This window comes from Heptranchias perlo, chromosome 4 (genome assembly GCF_035084215.1).
Source record: "Heptranchias perlo isolate sHepPer1 chromosome 4, sHepPer1.hap1, whole genome shotgun sequence".
In the NCBI taxonomy this organism is placed as follows: Eukaryota; Metazoa; Chordata; class Chondrichthyes; order Hexanchiformes; family Hexanchidae; genus Heptranchias; species Heptranchias perlo.
The window spans coordinates 31,250,267-31,271,979 of record NC_090328.1 but is presented as its reverse complement, the minus strand read 5'-3'; the positions used below and the strand labels follow the sequence as shown (position 1 = coordinate 31,271,979).

At 40.3% G+C, this 21,713-nt stretch overlaps 1 protein-coding gene across 4 annotated transcripts in view; it reads right to left on the bottom strand.

Annotated features, from left to right (window-relative positions):
* LOC137320829 (soluble lamin-associated protein of 75 kDa-like) overlaps nt 1-21,713 on the bottom strand; it is a 163,260-nt gene that overhangs the window by 61,486 nt on the left and 80,061 nt on the right. The window contains exon 1 of one of the 4 annotated variants that reach the window (XM_067982712.1): nt 7,126-7,264. The exons of the other annotated variants lie outside the window; for them this stretch is intronic. The gene's annotated coding sequence lies outside the window, so the exon portion shown is untranslated. Of the gene's footprint in view, nt 1-7,125; nt 7,265-21,713 lie in introns of those variants that run through there. 4 annotated transcript variants of the gene reach the window in all.

Genomic DNA, 21,713 nt, shown 5'->3' with positions numbered 1-21,713 from the left:
ATCCTTAATTCATTCCAAGTTCTGAGGTGGAGCAGTTCCACAACATATGCTGCTGATATATGCATGAGAAATCTCTCAATCTGAAAGATATCGCTAGAGCAAAAACAAAATACTGAGGATGCTGGAAATCAAATGAAAACAGAAAATGCTGGAAATACTCAGCGGGTCAGGAAGCATCTGTGGAGAAAGAAACACGTTTCGGGTCGATGACCTTTTGTCAGAAGCAGAAGATATTGCTGGAGGGCTGTTTTGTATTTTCAACATATATGATAGAACTTGCCACATAATCTATGGTAGTGGAACCTCAGGAAGAGAAGATAAACTAACCCCTTGCGCTCCCGATAAAAGGGCATTTGGCATTGATCAGTAAAGTTGGATAAACTTAATTACTTTCCTCATGCTTCATTCTGTTTAAAATAAATACTGTAGTTATTTTAGCCTGCATGATCTCTAGTCTTGGGTTTAATACTTCCGCTGTTTTGAAGGAACTGGATACCCATGTAAAGATCGGAGCGCAGTTTACTGCAATTAAGGGCATTCATTAATTCCGGGTCATGTTACTTCTGTGAGGACTGAGCTCGTAAAATGCTCACTTGCTGATTGCGAGGGAAAAAATAAATCAGGCGGGCTCCAACATGGACATGCACTCCTCCCTGCCCAATATTCCTGTGCCCAGGTGGTCCAGTGTGGCCAGGTACAAAATCAAGAAAATGTAACCCACTTTGATCATCCAGCTTGCTCCAACAGATTGTTTTGCCAAGAGTTTACTGTTTGTAAAGATGAAACGTGCAAAGTGCAGATCAATGAAGGATCTCAAGGTAAGTCAATTTAACATTAAATAGAAAATGTGAGGATTAGGCCCTAAAATGGACTCATCTGTCAAAGAAAGTACAACACTATACTAAATTAAATTTTCAAAAGTTTACTGCTAAATGATCTCCCATATGTGATCACCATTTTTGCCATGTTTCCATGGCTAGTTTCAGAAATGTACTGAGAGAGACAAAGAGAGAAAACAAACTTAATTGGTGCAGAAACAGTACCAGAGTAATGCAGATTGGAGAAACCTATTTCAGCAGCATAAAGAACATAAAAAGGGGACCAAAATGGATAAGAAAGTCAGTGGGTATGCCTTAGATGAAAAATTACTGGTGCAACACCATGATATGCAAGCCTACACAGCAATTCATGGATCAACAGGGTGGAGAGTGCTGAAGACTCCATTACTGAGATTAATGGCCAAGCTGAATGAAGAATGGTTACAGTATAAATATAAAACACAACCAACATATTGGCTGGACCACGATCCTGCATGACATGAATTCAGTAACAGAGCAACAGTATTAGGAAGTGCATTGAAATTATATCAGACTTGTAGGCATAGAGAGAGACTGCAGTCAGTGATTAGATGATTTGTTAGAAATTAGAGATCCTTTTTTTAAAATTGAGAAACTTAATGATGAACTAAGATTGACAATGCAGGACAACACCAAGGTTGAAAACAGTAGGATAAAAGTCCAGGTAAGAGGAAATGACTCGATGAGGGCAAATCCAGATTTGAAAGCCCATCGATTGTAGAAGGAAGGGATTTTGAGGTAGCTGAAAATAATGAGTTAAAGACAGTGTGATGAGTCTTGATTTCAACAGTGAGAGTAATAATGAATTGTCTGTCGATGACATAGCTGCAGCTTAAGAGAAACAAGAGGGGAAAGTTCAGAGAAGCACAGTTGTATGAAAGAGAGCGCCAAGGCAGTTTACAACAGAAACTTACACTGTTTCCTGGTCCCCCATTGTGTTCGATTTAAAATACTCATCCTCGAGTTTAAGTTCCTTCATGGCCTCGTCCCTCTGTATTTCTTAATCTCCAGTGACAAAAATTACAACAATAGAACCAGGACATGTAGTTGGACAATCAAAATGAATTGACCTCAAAGTGTTTACTACATTGCAGCAGGATTGGGGAATCCTAAATGAAAATAAACGTAAGTTGATTGCAAAAGGACCCGTAGCAGAATGGATAACAAGTTGGCTACAAACAGAAAACAGAGAGATGGGCTTAAGGGTACCTTCTCAGACTGGCAAAAGGTGGGAAGTGATGTTCCACAGGGATCGGAGCTGGGACCACTGTTGTTCATAATTTACATTAACGATTTGGATTCAAGAATCAGAAGTACAATTTCAAAATATGAGGAAGACATCAAATTGGGGTGTGTAGTTAATACAAAAGGAAGAATGCGTTCAAATGCAAGAGGACATTAATAAACTTGCAGAATGAGGGTGTAATTGGCAAATGGATTTCAATATAGATTAGCATGAAGTGATACATTTTGGTAGGAGGAATAAGGAGGCCACATACTGCTTGGATAATAAGAGCCTAAACAGGATAGAGGAGCAAAGGGATCTAGGGGTACAGATACACAAATCACTAAAAGTAGCAATGCAGGTTAATAAAGCCGTAAAAAAGGCAAATCGAGCACTAGAGTTCATTTCTAGAGGGATAGAATTGAAACACAGAGAAGTTATGTTAAACTTGTATAGAACCTTGGTTAGACCACATGGAGTACTGTGCACAGTTCTGAATGCCATATTACAGAAAGGATATAGATGCATTTGAGAGGGTGCAAAAGATTCACAAGGCTGATACCAGAACTGAGGGGATATACACATCAGGAAAGGTTAAACAGGCTGGGGTTCCCAATCCAAGCATTGTCAGCTCTGAGAAATCAGATTTAAATATTAGAGAATGACAATGTCACACTAATCATATTGGCAGCAGGGACAATGGTCCCAGAAGATTGAGATGTTAGCAACCATGAGACATATCAATGCAAGCAAAATGAAAAGTTGACCTACAGTGCCTTATCTCGAAATAGAAATAAAATTGCTTTGCCATGAGCAAGCCCATATATTGCTGTACCTGAATCATATTGTATCAATGCAGAAACAAGTGCTTTCATGATCTCAATATTGTCTGTCAAACAATAGTATATTACTCGGTTCCATTTAAAGATTTAACTAGTTCCTTTATCGGACTCTAATTATTTTTGAACATCTTCAATTAAAACACAGATATACAGATGTGACTAGAAAGATTTTTCTTAATTCATTACAGCTAGCCTATCAATATGGAAGAAAAATAAATAAAACCTGGTTAATGTCCAGTCCTGGACAACTGATCCTAAAACATTTTCCTTGAAATGTTCAGGTTTAGATAAACTTAAAACATATTAATTGTTGATGAAAGATAGGTTTTAAAAGTTACACGTTGGATAGTTCCCCTCTCTGTAATCCAGCCACTATCCTATGATAATTCATTGTGTTGCAATGTATTTATTACAGTAACACTCCTCCTACAACACATGCACTAATTGATCATTTTATAAAGGAGAAAAAATGGTCCATTTCTATTGGATTATGCAATTACATGTTAACTGGTGAAAACTGTCCACAATACAGAAGGTATCAATTAGAGGAACCTCACTTTATGCCATACAAAACCTTTGGTTTTTTCCAAGTCCATAAATCTCACCAAAATAACTTCACAACAACAACAACAACTCCCATTTATATAGCACCTTTAATGTAGTAAAACGTTCCAAAGCGCTTCACAGGAGTGTTATCAAACAAAATTTGACACAAGCCACATAAGGAGATATTAGGACAGGTGGCCAAAAGCTTAGTCAGAGATGTATGTTTTAAAGAGCTTCTTAAAAAAAGGAGAGAGGGGTGGAGAGATTTAGGGAAGGAATTCCAGAGTTAGGATCTAGGCAGCTAAAGGCACAGCCGCCAATGGTGCAGCGATTAAAATCGGAAATGCGCAATAGGCAAGAATTGGAGGAGCGCAGAAATCTCGGAGGGTTGTAACACAGAGGTTTATACTTTCCTAGTGCTAATTTGCAATGGCTCCAAATAAGTCCTTTTTTTATTTTAAAACCTATATACATTTCTTCACAGATTTGGAAGGGAATTACTGGAACTTGTATTTTCCTGTTTATCATCCAGAAAAGCCACCAAAGTCATGACTAAACAAGAAACAAGAGAGTATCTCCTTACCTTTCCTGCCAAATAAACTGCCATGAAATAAATTCCAGGATTTAGAACATGTACAAGCCCCTCTCGAGTAGTAGCAACATCGAACTGCAGGCTCCTTACAGATCACGAGGCTAATGCTTAAACGTAATTTGAAGATCATGCAACTTACAAAAACAGAAAGTCAACCTCCTGAGCTCCAATTCAGCACAAGGCTTCCTCTGCTCCCATTCAGGAATATCTAAGATTAATGATTGCTCAACTATGGAACCAGATTTAATAGGTTATGTCTCTATTCATTTTGCTAGTCTGCAATAATTCCATGGTCATACAAACTTCAAAATGGTCAGTCATAATCACCAAAGCACTGGCAATTCTATTCGAATACTGTATTAATGCATTCCAGGGCAGATTACATTAGGGATTAAGTTTTGAAAACAGCATGCTGTTAAGCATAACAAATTAATAATAAAAATTCACAAAGAACAACACATGCCGATTTCTCCTTTCGCACGATCTGGAATTGATCAACTAATAATAATGACTAAAACCCATCTTTACAGACTGATGAAATAGCTCAGTGAACAAAAATTCTTGCATTTAACAAACATTCGGACCTCAAGAGTATTTCTGTGCACAAGAATTATTTATCATACATAACTAGTGAAACTGGAGCGACCCAAACACAATTCTTTTGGCCCTGAGTCGATAAGAAGCCAGGGCTTGGCATACAATATACTACCTTAAAACTAATTATCACCATTTGGCATACAATATACTACCTTAAAACTAATTATCACAACCTGAAAACTAAAAACTACATTTATTCATGATATATTCACACTATATCTGGACTAGCTTGGCCATGGTCTGTCTTTTGTGTACACATTAATAATATCCAACAAGAAATTATCAAAGAAACACAATTCTAAATAAAAATAATCTTGACATGCCACGCCAAGCTTTGTGAAATGAAGCATGGACTGTCAAATAATTGCTGCTGGTTATTACACACCCCTGTCAGAAGCAATTACACTCGGACTTTGTACATGAAGGATCATCAATTATCACTATGAAGCAACACAACAACTAGCACCAGGACAATCACTTTTTGAATCACATCGTACTGATCCCTACTCTCACGTCAGCAACAGATTGCATTCACATGCAAACAAGCATCTCGGTTTCTAATTTTAATTGACATTCTTTGTGTGTAGGTAAGCATTTATTTGACTTTTTAACATGAAAAAAAAAGAACACTCCAGCAAAATGAACAATTCAGAGAAAAAAATGTTTACTTGTGCGCGCAGCCTCATAACCAAGATAAACACGGATGAGAAAGGCCATCCTAGCTCATACACCCAGAAAGAACCTACAGCGCTTCCATCAGTCATTCAAGAGCCAGTTGGAGGCTAAGGTTTTGCCTCCATTACCCTATTCAAAAACCTATATCAAGTGCTGATTACCGTATTCTGTGAATACAATCATCCTAACATCTGATCTAAATTTGCCTTTCACTAGTTTGAACCTATGATCCCTTGTCCTATCGCAAAAGCTTACCTTGAAGTAGTATTCCACAAGTACCTTCTCTATGACATTTAATATTTTTGTATACCAGTGTTGTCCAATACATTAGCCACTAGCAACACGTGGCAAATTGGGAATCCATACGTGAAGTTAAAATTTCCCAGACCTCACACTGCAGAGGGCCACACAAAAAATAACCTCGTAGGTGCCTGAAATGGTACGTGTTCCATTCCTCAAATTAACATCCTTTGTCTTGGTGAGCACAAGATTCAGAAAAATATATTATCCAAAGGCAGGCGTAAAAGAAAACAACAGAAAAGCAGAAAAAGACTAAAAATTAAAAAGAAGGCATTATAAGAGATCTGAACAAAAGCATATTGGCCTGAAATTATTCCAAAAGTGTGATCAAGAACTGCTTTTAAATTTAGAAAACACAGTTGTATAACTTTATTTATGCACTTCTGGTACATACATGTTGAGTGTAGTCATGAAAGTTAATTGGATTCATATTTCCTCAACAGGTTTGACATGGTGTCAAGATACGAATAGTAGTTTAGTTTTGTTTTTCTCACATTGCTAATTGTTACGCACAATGCCAATGCCATTGCCATTCAATTCTAGAACACCTTCCGTCGGCCACTTCTTCGTATTTCTTTTTCTGAACCCAAATACTGATATTGTAAAAAGGCAAGAAATAAGCTTTCATATATGATTCCTTCCTAACAAATTTATACAACACCAATGGCAATCTCATATAATGTGGGTCCCATAACCATTTGTTCTTGGTAACATTACTTAAACCAGTCTGCAAAACACACTAATTACTGTATGCAGAAGAAGCTTCTTCAGAAGAACCAACCAACTCACAACCCTGCGCTAATTTTGTTCCTTAGGCTACCATCCACCCGCTCCATGATATAAATTCTCTGAACATAAACATATTGATGAATCCACCCTTTTGAGCTGTAAAGCACATGTTCAGCTCTGGCTCACTTTATTAGTTCTAATAATATCAAGTACTAGAGCAGTCCCACATATTTTTGCAACCTAAAGAACAGGACATACACTCCACTATCCAATCACAACTTGACCCATTTTCTTCTTTCTAAAAATGGTTAAGTGGACAATCAAATTATACTTATATAGAAAATGACACAAGAGGATTATATTATGATTGCTAATAGAGAGGATTTTTTTCAACGAAATTATTACATTAATTCCTCAAAATATTATCCAACCAGAATTGTTTCGTAGCTTTATAATTACACGATTATGATCTTTACACCTGTTGACATAAAGGTCTCCCAACCACCAATTTCAATCTTGGACGTCCAGCCCCACAAAGATATTCAGTGCTGGAATGTCGACCATCTCTCTGTGTTTTGTTGTCCCCTCTGTTGTTCGGGGCGCATGCTCTGTGGCCGATTTACACATCAATCCTCAAATCCAGTCGCTTGCTCACTAATACCAACAACATCTTTATTGCATCCAGGGCCTTCCAATCCCAACATTTAAATGCAATCGAGACTCAGGTTTGAATTTTCGCAAAATTACAAAACAAAGACGTACCAAAGGCCAGGTGCGCGGATTGCTCACCGCGTTTGGGATTTGCAATGCTCGCGATTTGCAATCTGCAATGAGATGAGGATGAGGATGAGATCTCGGTGAGGCTCCGCTCTGACTCCTGCAGCGTGTCTCTGGTTCTCTCGCTGCGCTGCTACTGCTGCTCATTAAACCCAGTCTATAGCTCAGAAAGCTGACGCACGCAATGCGACGCCGGCAGTTTTATATTAAAGGGACATTGTCCACCTAAAAAAAAAACGCTTCTCTAGCAGATATTACAAATCCAGTATAATGATGGGAAATTGCACATAACGAATGCCCACTTTATAACAAAAAAAAATGATCTAAGTAAGAACTGACTGTACAAGGGGAACACCAAGAAGCTATTTACTGGCCTCATTGCAATGGTGAAAACAGTGATTTCATAATTAATATTCTGTTTATGCTGAGTTTACCTTAAAGAGACATTGCTGCGCCTGTGAAGTTTTTGGGAGAGCTTTTTTCCCCTCCTGTGTTTGGCAACATAAAAGGCAATAAAGTAAAAACACAACCCTAAGGCGGTCAAAATATGAGACAGTTAATATTTTAATATAACTCTTTATCAGAATATTATTTGTACTCGAAAGACACCATTTACCTCCCTCTAATGTTGAAAAGACTTGTGCTCTTTGCGATGAAAATGACGCTGAGCTCTCTTGGATTCTTTCCCTCCTAAAAAAGGGCCAAGTTTACCTTCTATCCCTGGTTTCTGGCCACTGTGTGTAATGTATTCATTTTATCCAAATAGCAACAAACAAGACCTAAATGTCACAAACTGTATTAACATGACAACTTACTAATTTGTTACAAGTTAGATATAAAGGAGGAAGGTCATTCAGCCAATCCTACACATCCATCCAGAACCCTACAGCAATCCAACACTTTCTTAAAATTTCATAGTTTTTGCCTCTCCTATCCTTCCGATTAGTCCACTCCATGTGTTGATCATTCTTTGTGTGGTGAAGAATTTCCTGATATCAATCCTAAACATGCATTTTGCCAATCTGAACTTGTGCCTCTTTGTCCTACTGTCATGGTTTAATTTGACGTACATAACAACATAGTAAAATACAGGACCAGAAAAGATTCTGCAGTCCATCTGGCCATCAAATATCTCTCCAATTCTCCCTCTAATTTTCTACACAATCAGCCTCCCTGAACAATCTGCTCCACATGTTCAGCGCCCTCTTCGAAATCTTGAGCCTGTGTCCCCTGGTTTTAAGGTTTTTGGCACTCTCAAACATATTATGAGGGTTCAAGGTATCTATTCCCGTACGGTTCTTGAATAAAATTTCCCCTGACCTTTTTCTTCTCCAGAGAAAACAATATCAGAGTCTTCAATCTTTTCTCCAAGTATCAGTTTGGTTGCTCTTTTCTGCATTGTCTTGCTTCAGCACAGTGATCAGAATTGTAGACAGTACTCCATACCACTGCCTTGTATAGCCTCATTAACATCTAGTGGGATTTGTACTCTATCCCTCCATATGTACATCCCAAGATCCAGTTTGTTTTCCTTACTGCATCTGCATACTGCGTTGTCGTTTCAGTGAGCTATCTTCCAATATCCCTGGATCCCTCTTCTGTGTTGCATCCTGTAATCTAGAACCACTTAGGTTATATTCACACTATTACTCTTTCCTAGTCTCATTAACTGCCATTTGTCCACATTAAATTACAATTTTCTACTCATCAGCCCACCTTCCCAACTTATCTAGATCCCTTTGTACTTAATAGTTGTCATTCATCCTGCAACGGCCCCATTATCGCCGCAGGTACCTTTAAGGCCTCAGAAGTACCTGGACTTTTTCTGTGCTGTGGGCCTGCACCCTATAGTGCACCCCCATGTGTGCCTAGCACGGCTCAGCATTATTTAAATTAGGCCTGAACGGAACTTCGAGTATGAGGTCCTGGTCCCAGTGGTGTGCACTAGTGCACTCTGCCCAAATTGCCCCCACACCGGTAGAGGAAAATCAGCGTTAAGCTGTCCAGACGCTGCAAGGTAACAATCAACAATGCAAATAGAATGCCTAACTATATAGCCAAAACAGTGAAGTACAATTTAGGGGAAAGTCACACTTAAACCACACCTTGTCCAGCGATGGCCATCAAAACACAAGAGGAACCTTAAGTTTTGACAAAGGGTGCACATCCAAAACGTCAGCTTTCCTCCTCTCACCACAGATGCTGCCTGACCTGCTGAGTGTTTCCAGTATTTTCTATTTTTGTTTCAGATTTCCAGCGTTTGTAGTATGTTCCTTTTTGGGAACGTTCAAGCCCTGGATTTGACGCAGAGAAGAGCTGCAAGACTGATCCCTAGAATCAGTTTAAGAAAGTCAATGTGAATATATATGGTAGGTATATCTTGCCTAACAAATTTACTGGAGATCTTCAAGGAAATGTATAGGTAATGATTCTAGAATATTGAGATGAAAGATGACCAAGCATGGATCTTTCATTCAAATTTTGCTGATAATAGGGCCACTTTTCCTGGCCCACATGCCTGGCAACTGAGTATTCTGCAGACGCAAGGGCCAGGAGAAAGGGGCGGAGACCCAGATTGCCAGGTCTGCGCTCCTTTAACGCTGTTATGTCCTGTTGGTAATGGATGGCACATAACAAATAGCGCTGAGGCAGGAAGGGGTGTTCCCGGACTCCCGCCTTTATTTCTGCTTGTAACATTTGCTGGTTGCGTGAGCATAGGGGTGCCCAGATAAGCCTGACGCTGTGGCCTGCCCATGAAACCCTCCTGACCAGAAGGTGCTTGAGGGTCCCGGGTGGGCCAAAGATTGGCAGGTAGGCCGTAATTTCTATTGTTTGTTCCACTCCTCAGATGTTTGCACATTAATCAGGATCATCTGGCTTACTGAACCAGGGATGCCCCCAATCCATTTAAGTCGGTCGGAACAGGAAGTAGGAGCAATCCTAGTGCTGGACAGGCGCTTCTGGTATGCTGATCCTGTTTAGTGCCTGGGAAGAGGGGGCTCAGGGAATCGGCCCTAATGTGTTTTTTAAAATACTAGTTTGTGGTCAAAACACATATGCAAAGTCCTTTTTCCCAGTTAACAGAAGCTGTTGTGCAATGCATGCTTTTGTGGCATTCTGGCACTGAAGTAAAAACGGCAGCTCAAGAATCAGTAGCACTAAATTTTTATGGAGCAGTCCACTGCTGATCTGCACCTGGCACTTTTAGTGGAAATTTGTGAGCATTTGACATCCATTTGCATGTGATTTACATTGCCATGCCCTCTTCAGGCACAGTCAGGTGCAAACACCAAAAAACCATAGAAGTCGTTCAGGGGCAATGCTATTAAGGCACAGAATGCAGGACAAGGAATAGCCTCCATTTTTCCTCTGCGTTGCACTCATTTTTCAGGTGCTATTTGGCAGAAGAGCAGAGGAAAATCTACCCTGTTAAGTGCTAAGTCTATTAATATCATTAGATCTCTTTCAATCTCACCCTCAGCTCTTGTGACACCGTTCCTGGACTACTTAAGGTGGCAATTTTTTTTCCTATGTGCAATGCTTTATTTTTGTTCATATTATATTTAATATGCCGCTCTTCTGCCCACTTAAATATTTTACCCAACTCATTCTGTGGTTTTCTGGTAACCTCCTCAGATTCAACTGCCCTCCCCCCATTGTCCAAAGTAAACTTCTATATGGAACCTGACAAAACTACAGAAGCAGAGGCCAGATGTTTCTGGAATTTGCTATGCAAGGAGAATTTTTAGTACCAGCTGGCACAACAAATTAAACAGCACTGAAATCACAGGAAGTGTCCTGCATGTGTAACAGAATGTGTTACAAACAAGAAGATTGTTATGGGAAGGACTTGTGTGTCATGTAGTTGAAAGCTGGTACCCTTAGATTGTGGTGGAATGACCATATGGAAGATAAAGGCTGAAGTGTTGGGACTATGTATAGGAAGACTTGAACGGAAGGCAAACAGCTTCCTCAGCGGGCAAAGAGGAATGTACAATATCAAATTATTGTGGCATTTATGGCGAGTCTGCTTATGATAACTGACAGGCTGATTGTCATTTCAGGGTTTCACTGCAATGTTAGACCCTGTTTGATGTTTTGACAGACATTGAATCTACATGGTAAGGATCTCAAAGCTCAGGTCCATTTGCCTTATTAAACTCCCAAGTCACAAATTCCACACTATCCAGCAACCACCCATATACCTGACATGACATTAACATGTATTACAATTTTGGATCTTTATTGAACTGTTTCTCTCAACAGTTTCACAACATTTCCCATAAAAGAAAGATAGAACATGCATTTATATAGCACCTTTCATGACCTCAGGGCACCCCAAAGTGATTCACAGCCAATGAAGTACTTTTGAAGTGTAGTCACTGTTGTAATGTAGGAAACATGACAGTGAATTTACATACATTAAGGTTCCACAAACAGCAATGAGATAAATGAGCAGATAATCTTTTTTTGGAGGTATTGGTTGAGGATAATCTTGATGCAGCCAGGTCCACAGTATTCCTGGACACTGTTAGTGATTGATCAGGAGCCTGGGTCACTAATGGAACATGAAGGGGCAGACCTATCACTGAGCCCTGAGATTCTTTCAATTGGGCTCGATGATCATGTCAGACAGCACCTGTGAAGAGAAAAGGCAGATTTGACTTTTCCGGTGTGTACCATGACCTTATACAGGTGTAGATTTCCCAGTAGTTTGGTTCAGACTCTTAAATATGGTGATGGGTTTTATGTGTGTCAGACACCTGACTGAGTATATGCAATTTAACAACTATTCACAATAAACCTGATGCTCATTTAAGATTTATCATGAAAAGTCCATAAAATCCCATTGTATTTCCTGGACTGGCTATTCAGAATGTGCAGTCACTGTTACAGTGAGGTCAGGTAGATGGGTAGTTTTTTGATAATGTGCAGTTTGTGACTTGATGATCTAGAAAGGCAAATAGACATGAGCATGGAGATCATTACCATGCAAATCTCTGCCATCCTTAATTTGTGACCTGTTACCACACGTTCTGGAATTCCCTCCCTAAACCCCTCCACCTCTCCTTTAAGACTCTCCTTAAAACTCACTTTTGAAGAAACTTTTGGTCACCCCTCCTAGTGTCACCATCTTTGGCTTGGCAACCATTTTGTTTTATGACACCTCTATGGAGCACCTTGGGATGTTTTTCTATATTAAAGGCGTTTAATTCATTATCACTGTTAACTTGGTAGTGATTTCATTGTGAAAATATAATTCAAGCTACTTCAAGGTAATGTCATTTCCATTGGCTTTCAGTGTAGCTATAAGGGCTTCCTCACTCAATGGAGAGGTTGATGCAAGGGTAGGATGCTCAAGAATGAAGAGAGAAAACTAACTGTAGAGAATGAATGTATGGCAGAGATATATTGAATAAATATTTTACATCATTTTTACAAATGATGGTAGAAAATGTAGTAGAATTGTTAGAGATAATTATAGAAAAGGAATTGGTTCTGAAAAAATTTACCAGAACACAAGATGGTTAAGTCACCAGGTCCTGATGGCATGTATCCTAGGAGAGGAAATAGCAGAAGATTTAACCATAATTTTGAATCCCCCTCAGGTATGTAAATTGTACCAGGGGAATAGGAGGATAGCCTATGTAACACCTGTTATTGAAGGTGGAAGAGAAGGATAAACCAAATAACTATAGCCAGTTAGTCTAACATCAGTTGTGGGCAAACTCTTGGAATCCTTGGGTAAAGTTTCATCTTCATTGCCTGGGCAGTAATCTAGAAGAACGGATTGCCTGCCCTTAATTCCATTGATTTCTTTAAAAGGCGGGTAATCCATACCGCCAGATTACTGCCCAGGAGGTGAAGATGAAAATCTACTCTCATAATTCAAGATGAAATTAGCGAATATTTAGAAATGTATGAATTAATCAAGGGCAGACAGTATGAATTTGTTAAAAGCATGTCTCTCTTCACAAATTTAAAAGACTTTTTTGAAGAAGCAATTGATGAGTTATATAAAGGGAATGTAGTGGATATGGATTTTCAGAAGGTATTCAATAAGGTGTCTCACAAGAGACTTGTTAGAAAAATGTAGGCATACAGTATAAGAGAAATGTAGGAGCATGAATAAAAAGCTGATTGACAGACAGAAAACAAAGAGTTTGGGTAAATGAATATTTTTCAGATAGGAAAAGGGTTGGGAGTGGTGTACCCATGGGCCAGCTTTGCTCCTTGGTATATATAGAAGATTTAAACTTGGGCATATGAGCACAATGTCAAAGTTTGCTGATGACACAAAAGTAGGGTGTTTGTCACACAGTTAAACCACAATTAGTTTACTATGTGTAGTTTTGAGTGCCTCATTATAGAAAGGACTTAAAGCCATAGAATACATACCGCAAACATTCATAGCAGTACCATAAGGCTATATTCAGCTTAGCTGTGCATGCCACTAATCCACATGTTATAAACGAAATGTGGCTGGACATCTGCAGCAAGGTCAATTCCACGTCCATAAGAACATAAGAGATAGGAGCAGGAGTAGGCCATTTGGCCCTCCGAGCCTACTCCGCCATTCAACGAGATCATGGCTAATCTGATTCTGGCCTCAACTCCGCTTTCCTGCCTGTTCCCCATATCCTTTGACTCCAGCATCTAAGGAAGCTAGCAGGAGGTTAGACAATGCCTCCATGATGTGAAAAAGAAACCAAGCAGAAAGTAACCTTCTACCACTAGACACACAAGATGGTCATCCATAAGAACCGAAAGTCCTGACAGCAACAGAGAAACCAGTGACTAAACGTTTTGTCCTGAAGCGTCGAGAGGAGGTGTCTGAGGCTGCAATGGGTACATCTGTAAATGTCCTCCTTTCAATGTGACAAAACGTTGGAAACGATGGCCCGGAATTTAGTGCAACAGTGTTATTGGCGAGGATTGCCATAAGACCGCTATTCGCCCTGATCCTCCAATACTGATCCAAAGCCAAAATTTGCTGGGAAACTCATTATCGTACACCACAGCCATAATAGTGGTGATCCAAGGAGCTATGAAGCGATGCTGCTGCTCAGAAGTGGCCCAGCTGTATTCACAGGTTTGATTTGGAGACAGCAGTGCTACTGTTCAATGGGCATCCGTTTGCTGTTTATAAAATTGAGGAAAACAGCAGAACGTTGAGATTAACTGATATCAAACTGCCTTATATATTCTTGAAAAGTACCTTTGCAGCTATGTTGTTGATAATTCCAAATCCTCAATGGTCAAGTGTAATTAGAATTCCTCTGTACCTTTCTGTTACTGGTTCAACATCTCTAATGGTAAATCCTAGAATAAATATGAAACCTGTGAAGACAGTACTAATGAGAGATGTAAGGACGATTTTCCTTCCTTGCCTGTGACCTAGAGCTGGACAGGTCCAGCACACCTGAAGTGCTCTGAACCTGTCAAGACCTCTCTGTCCCCAATTTTGGTGTCCTAGGTTATTAGAGTGACTTGGGCACATCTCCAGTGCAGGACTGTACTCCTTGCAGAGCCATATGCTTGGAGACAGGGGTGGAAAACGGAGGAGGCTACAGGCATACTGATGTGATTCTGGCTGTTGGCTTCATGCTCGCCCCTTCCTATTGCCATGGTCCTCTTTGGCCTGCCTCCGGGTCCCTATCTCAACCTCCTATCTGAAGAAGGTCCTGTGCAAGCGTCACCATCAGCTCCTTGGGGTGCCCCTGTACTTGCTTCTGACCATCAGTCTGTTGCACCCTGACCCTATCCAATAACCCATGAAGTAAGTGTACATTCTATTTACAGCATTACTAGGGAACTGCCTTGATGTTATAAGAGAGAGAAATTTTGGATTAGCATCTTGCCTCAACAATAAGAAAAACAGCCTTGTTATTCAATGATGGCCAGAGAAGGTCAAGGTTTTGCACAATTTTACTCTGCAATCAATTGCTATTTATAGGAATCTGGCATTTGATGTAGTTATGAGCCCCTCTTCTGCCAGTTCCACCTCTTCTGGTGATGTCCACACAGAAGGGCGGATGGATGGAAGAAGCAACTGCCCCACTTCCAACAGAATTTGACAGTGCGAAAATAAAGGGTCGAAGACCTGGCAGAACCTGGTCTCACTGCTCCATTGATAAGGTCCCCACCAGCCTCAGGAATTTCAAGCCCAAAGAAACTGGGGTTGAAATTCCAGTTGCGTAGGTCGCACCGTATTCCTGTCATAACTCCAACGGAAGGCCAGCTGAACCCTCAGGGAAACATATTTGCTATTCTTTGTGGGTTCCACTGGTCTCCCACCAGAGTTATGGCTGTACTCTAGTGGAATCCTTGTGGAATTTCAGCCCCATTAGAGGCATTCACAGAGCATTTGGTTGCTATACTGTGAAAGCCAGAGGGATGAACTTCAATGGGAAGAATAGCCTTTTCTCATCCTTGACTATTTTTAGGTGCACTGCACTTTTATTGATCAGAAATTGTAGCCCACAATAAGAGCTCATGTTATCACCTATGTTAATGGACAGTATTATCTGCTTCACAGTACCTACATTTAAGCAATAACTTTGACTGTAAAAGGGCACCTCTCTGATAGCCAATTGGTATTTGAGCTATACTTTCTCCATAGAAAACCCTGCATCATTCAGACTGCAGAGCCCTACTGTATCGCACACCGCACCAGCTTTGCCTGAAGCTAATAGGTTCCCATGAACATCAACAGTCTGATCTGTGATCAGGGGAATGAGATTAGAATTTTAAAACTGATGAGCATGGGTTAGCAAAACAGTTGGATTAGTAGAAATTTAAATTGGGAGGGGGAGATGAGCAGATTGGATTACGCAGTTGTTTAGTGTACTTTACTTCCAGCTCTGGTAACCGGGGTTCAAATCCAGCTTAGAATGTTAGGATTAAGTCTCCTCTGTCAGCTGTAAGATTCTTGAACAAAACAAGTTTTGGACACTCTCAATCCAGTTCCTGGTGAACATAGGTCCACAGTATAAAGCTGTCCACAATTTGTGCACTTAATTGACAATCTCACTCAAACAGGTTATAAGAATGGCTGATCTAGAAAAAAGGGAAAATTCACATTGGTGTAGCAGGTTCTGTACTCCTGAGGTTTTTAAGGCACAATTGTTAGGCAGAAGAGAAGAAGCTTTGCTTTGTGCCTGGGCTGTGTTATACCTGACTGAGTCTTTGATGTTGATACAGGAGGGTGCATTTTTGGCTCTGTTACGCCTCATAAATGAGTGCCACCAGGGCCTAATGGAGTAGAAATGTAGGTGTAGATCAGTCATGCTTGGTCTCTGCCCATAATGCACAGGACTTCCACTTCGGGTCAGATTTACATCAGGTGTAGGAAATTCGCAATAGAAATAGATGGGACTCCATTACAGCAGGACTTGACGAAATGCTAGTTGTAATTTACTATTCAACCGTTATGATTCTTGTTCATCATCAGTAATAGCTACGCACCTTTAAACTGCTCAGGTCGTTCAGACCTGCAGCAGCATATAACTTCCTGCCCATTAAAAAATGAGTTCCCACTGAGAGGTGTCACTGATGCTGGAAGCTTGACAACAGAATGTAAATTAGGCTGATACTGACTTATGCTCGAATGAAGATCCCTGTCAAATATCAGGCACAAAATCATGGAAGTCTCTTCCGTTCCCCAGGGCTGACATTTTTGAGCTCAAAGCGCACAAAATTTAGCAAAATAATTTTAAAAATCAAACTAAAATTACCTTAGTAAATATTGGGGCAGAATTTGCTGTCAAAATAACAGTGAGGCTAATGAAGCTCGCTGTTAGTTATGCATAAATGGTACAGCAACTTCAGGCGAGAAGCAGATGTGCAGTTAAATACAAATATCCAAAATTGCTGTCTGCCTCACCATTGACATGCATTGAATGTCATGAAGTTGCTGTATTTGCACGGTAGATACAAACTAAACCCACGGCAGATATTTAGGGCTAGTATTTAGGGGTGTAACTACCCTTTTAACGATGTGATAGTTGTTAATTACTGCCATTCAATGTCTCTGGCACTGAAAATTAACTATTACAAGTGCGGAGTCTCATTCTTTCAGGTTTTGGATTTTTCGGGCAGATTTTAAAAATGTAAAATTTAAAATTTAATTTTCTCTTCTTACTTTTTCTTTCTGTCTCTTTTCTCTCTCTCTTAATCCAATCATTCTTTCCCTCTCTCTATTTCTCTTTCTGTACCTGATTTGACATTGAATGCACCCTCCTTCTCAGTCCTTCCGCTGTTTGTTTCCCAATCCTTAAATCTCATTGCCTAAGGAGATACCCTGTTGGTTGCCCTGTTCACTCAGGTTCCAGATGCTCTGTTTTCCTCGCTGCGCCATTATCAGCTCACACTTTCAGCAACTTTGTAGGCAACATTTTTTTGAGCTGAAGGGTGCAGGGGCAATTCTAACTAATGGCAGACGCCGTTAGATGCCCTGCTACAGCACAGTCTGGCCCAAAACGTCTTTTCTTTTTCAAATGAGAGTGCATTATATCATCAGCACTCTAGCCACATTGTTTTCAGAGAGTAAAACCTTTCTGCGCAGGTTTGACCAGATTGGACAGGTCTCTATAGAAGAGAAGATTTCCTCTATTTGCTATTTTTAGTGAAATTGTAAACATGGGCCCGGAATTTCCTTGGAACTGCTCCCGCTTCACCATTGTAACGTCACTGGAAGTGCGGCATAAATGGGGTTATCCTGGTGGAGCGGGAGGAAATTCCTGGCCATGCTCTTTTTACTCATATTTATGATTTTACTATAAATAACGTACAGAGGAAATGTTCTCCCATGTTATAGGGATTGGGAACACTTTAGAAAAATTGGAAATACTATTTTTTTGTTGCAGAAGACCTGTTTAGCCGAGGAGTCATTTTAGAGAGTAAAGTTAAAGGTAGGATTGCAGAGGCTTGATCATCTCCGAGCTTCCACTGGACTAAATTATGAAACAGAAAGGGTAAATATATGATTTTATTAATTTAAAAGAAACATATTTTTGTTCCACCTGTTCTAGCATTTCCTAACCCAGCTGTCCCTCATCCTTCCAGATCATTTGGAGTGACAGATAGTGTGTTGAGCTTATGTTTTTCACTGTACAATGGACTGCCTGTGAATGAGGTCAGGCTGGATATGGCCTGGGAACCTGTAGCTGAAATTTGCTCAGTCCAGCCACATCTAAGAATGCAGCTCGCCAAGGTTGAGGAACTTTCATTCTTAAGTTAACTTGAAAAAAGGAATGTTTTATTTATATATGTGCAATAACTACCCAGGATTGATTTCCAGACTCACCAAGGGCTCAGAGGACATTATAAACCACAAAAGCAATCGTCAAGCTGTTTCTAATCATCAAGTGATCCTCAATATAAGATTACTGCCCAGACGTTAGATCCATGTATCCATTTTTATTATATTTTAGCAAGTTTCCTGTGGTACTGCTCACAGTAAGGAAGAAGCTATGCTGTTTTAAGGGGCAAAACACAAATGTATTATTTTTCTGCTAAAGTATAGCTGTGTGTCTCTTTAAGATTACAAAGACTAATTTCTATAAACACTGGATGAGTTCATACAGAGGTTAATTAGAAGGCTGCAGACATGCTGGCTTCAGTATTTTGTGTTCCTAGAGATTCCTTTGTTTCCTTATATTCTATTTGCAGTGTGATGCAGAAATTTTCAGGCAACACTTGAAGAATGACAGAGAAGTGTGATAGACAAGAAATGCACACTGAATGTACTGATTTTATAAGACAGATGCTGAATTACAGTGACATAACTGAACTGCTTTTGTAACATCTGTTATTTATTTTGTCAATTGACCCCCATCTACCAATTATTTGTATATGCCATGTTTAAGTTTAAGTGCTGCTAATTATGACTCTAAGATTAATAAACAGACTTTGTTGTCTGATTTCTTTGATAACTGGCATGACAGGGTTAATTCATTCAACTTAAGTACACATTCCATTTCTTGAGGACCAAGGCTTGCTTGAGGGGAATCTGGTACAATAAATCGTAACAACATTGGGATCGATACTCTGACGAGAATATTCATCAAGGACACCTGAATACCCTCCCCTGCCTAATTTTAATACTAATGCTGGGCCTGCACCTATTTTCATTTGCAAGGAATCTTACAACACCAGGTTATAGTCCAACTGTTTTATTAACCTGGTGTTGTAAGATTCCTTGCATTTGTCAACCCCAGTCCATCACCGGCATCTCCACATCATGCCTATTTTCATTGTAAGACCTCATTATCATTGAATAGGCAAGCTATCAGTGTTAATCGTGGGTCTGCAGCAGCACCTTAAAGGGGAGGCCTGGAAAGATCGATGGGGGGAGGGGAAATCAATGGAGCAGCTTATTCCAACATCAGAGAAATTTAAAGAGCACATCCAGCAGCGAGGAGTTGAAGTTAAGGAAACCTTAAGACTCAAAACTCGCAAAGGAATCACGGAAAAACGAGGGCCAGACCTTCCCTTGCCCTTACTGCAGCTAATGATCCCTTTAAGTAGCGCTGGAAATGGCTACCTCTTGTACTGCCCCTGATTTGTGGGCAGCATGAGGAAGTAGAAGTGGCAATGCTGATTGATATGATATTTGTGTTGGAGTCTTCATTTATCATTTGACCCCTATTTCAATATTTTAATTAGGCGCCCTGCCTGTTTCCGCGGGAATGCTGGCCGCCTAAATTGAGGTCTGCCCGAAAATTGTAAATGGTAGACCTCCATCTTGTTTATTTTTGTTGCAATTTTCATCCCACTGCTGCCCCGTTTACAGGTGTTGCCACACAAGTGCACCCAGCAAAATAACCCGTGGTTTTACCTTCCACCTGTCCTCACCCCACCCGTTGTTTGGGGTTAAAATTACCCCCCTGATCGGTGGATTCCCTATAAGTTAACTGGTGTGAGATATCTGATTTCCTAAGCTCCTGGTGGACTCCCAGAGCTGATGAGGCTGTTTAATGCTTGTCTCACTCCAGGGGAATGTGGCAAACCATTGACCGAGAAATGTGTTTAAAAAGCCAGAAATAAGAATTAATGGCAGCTAAAGTGGGATAAATATCACCTCCAGACCACCTTTCATATAAGTAAAGTATATACTAGATATAGTAACTTATTATAATAAATAAATAATTGCTAAGAAACTATCCATAAGCAAATCATTTAGTGACAGAAAGAAGGCCCATTTTTTATCCTTGAAGTGGTATTTGTGCCATTATGTAATTTTCCACTAAGTAAATTGGCTTGTTTTGTAATATTGCCTTGTTTTGTAATATTGGCTTGTTTTGTAATGCATATTAACTCTTCCTACTGCCTTAATGCTCATGGAAAAGTTGACGTGAGACAGATGGATCTATAAGGAAGGCTGATGATATCTATGCTGAACAAAAATATAATGAGGCCCAGCAGTCTATTAGGAGTGTTAGAAAGAACCTTTGCCATTTTTAACATGTCCATTTGATGCATTGCTGATCGTGGATGCAGTTGTCTAAGTTAAGACAGTATAAATCTGAGCTATGAGAAACCAATGGCGTTTGGAAGGCCAGAAGCGTGTGGAGTTTAGCCTCGGCGGGAGTGATTGAAGCGTAACAACTGAAATTTTCATTTACATATTTTACTATATTTTGAGTTTAAATTTATTTTAATTTACTTCATTTTAGCTATTTAATCCAAGGAGCCTTTTAAAACTGATAATTTGGCGCCTTATCTTTTTTCTAGTTTAAGCCCCTTTAAAAAACAAAAAGTGGGGGTGGTGTGTATCTTTATTCATGACACTGGGGATACATTATAAAAAGCCAATTAAATAATAATTTTATTGCCAGTGTCGATTGTGCACTCCGGGCCCTGGAGTACCCATCTGTCACGGAAAGCCTCAAGCGAACCGGCAGATACTGTGTGCTCCTTCTCCAGGGCCACCTGGACATGAAGAGTGCCGTGGAAGTGAGGCAGACAGTCAGAGCGACTGCCCCCATGGGTCACATCTAGCCTGGACCTGTAGATAAGAACATAAAAACATAAGAAATAGGAGCAGGAGTAGGTCATATGGCCCTTCAAGCCTGCTCCGTCATTCAATAAGATCATGGCTGATCTTCAATCTCAACTCTACTTTCCCGCCCTATCCTCATATCCTTTGATTCTCTTAGAGTTCAAAAATCCATCTATCTCAGTCTTGGATATACTCAATGACGGAGCATCCACAACCCTCTGGGGTGGAGAACTCCAAAGGTTCATAACCCTCTGAGTGAAGAAATTTCTCCTCATCTCAAATTTAAATGGCCGACTCCTTAGAGACTATGGGCACGATTTTCACACCCGCGATCGGGTGCGTTCATGGCGGGGGGGGGGGGCTGCGAAAATCAGGGATTCCCGGGGCAGGTCTGGAGCCCGGCTCCAACCCGCCCACTTCCGGGTTTCCCACTGACGCGCTTACATGCGCGCGCAGCCCCCGCATGTGGGACTCCCGCCGGCAATTAAAGCTGGCGGGGTGCCACTTAAAGTACTTGAACAGGTACTTCAGGTTGTTTACAGACCTGATTGACCTGATATTTTAGGAG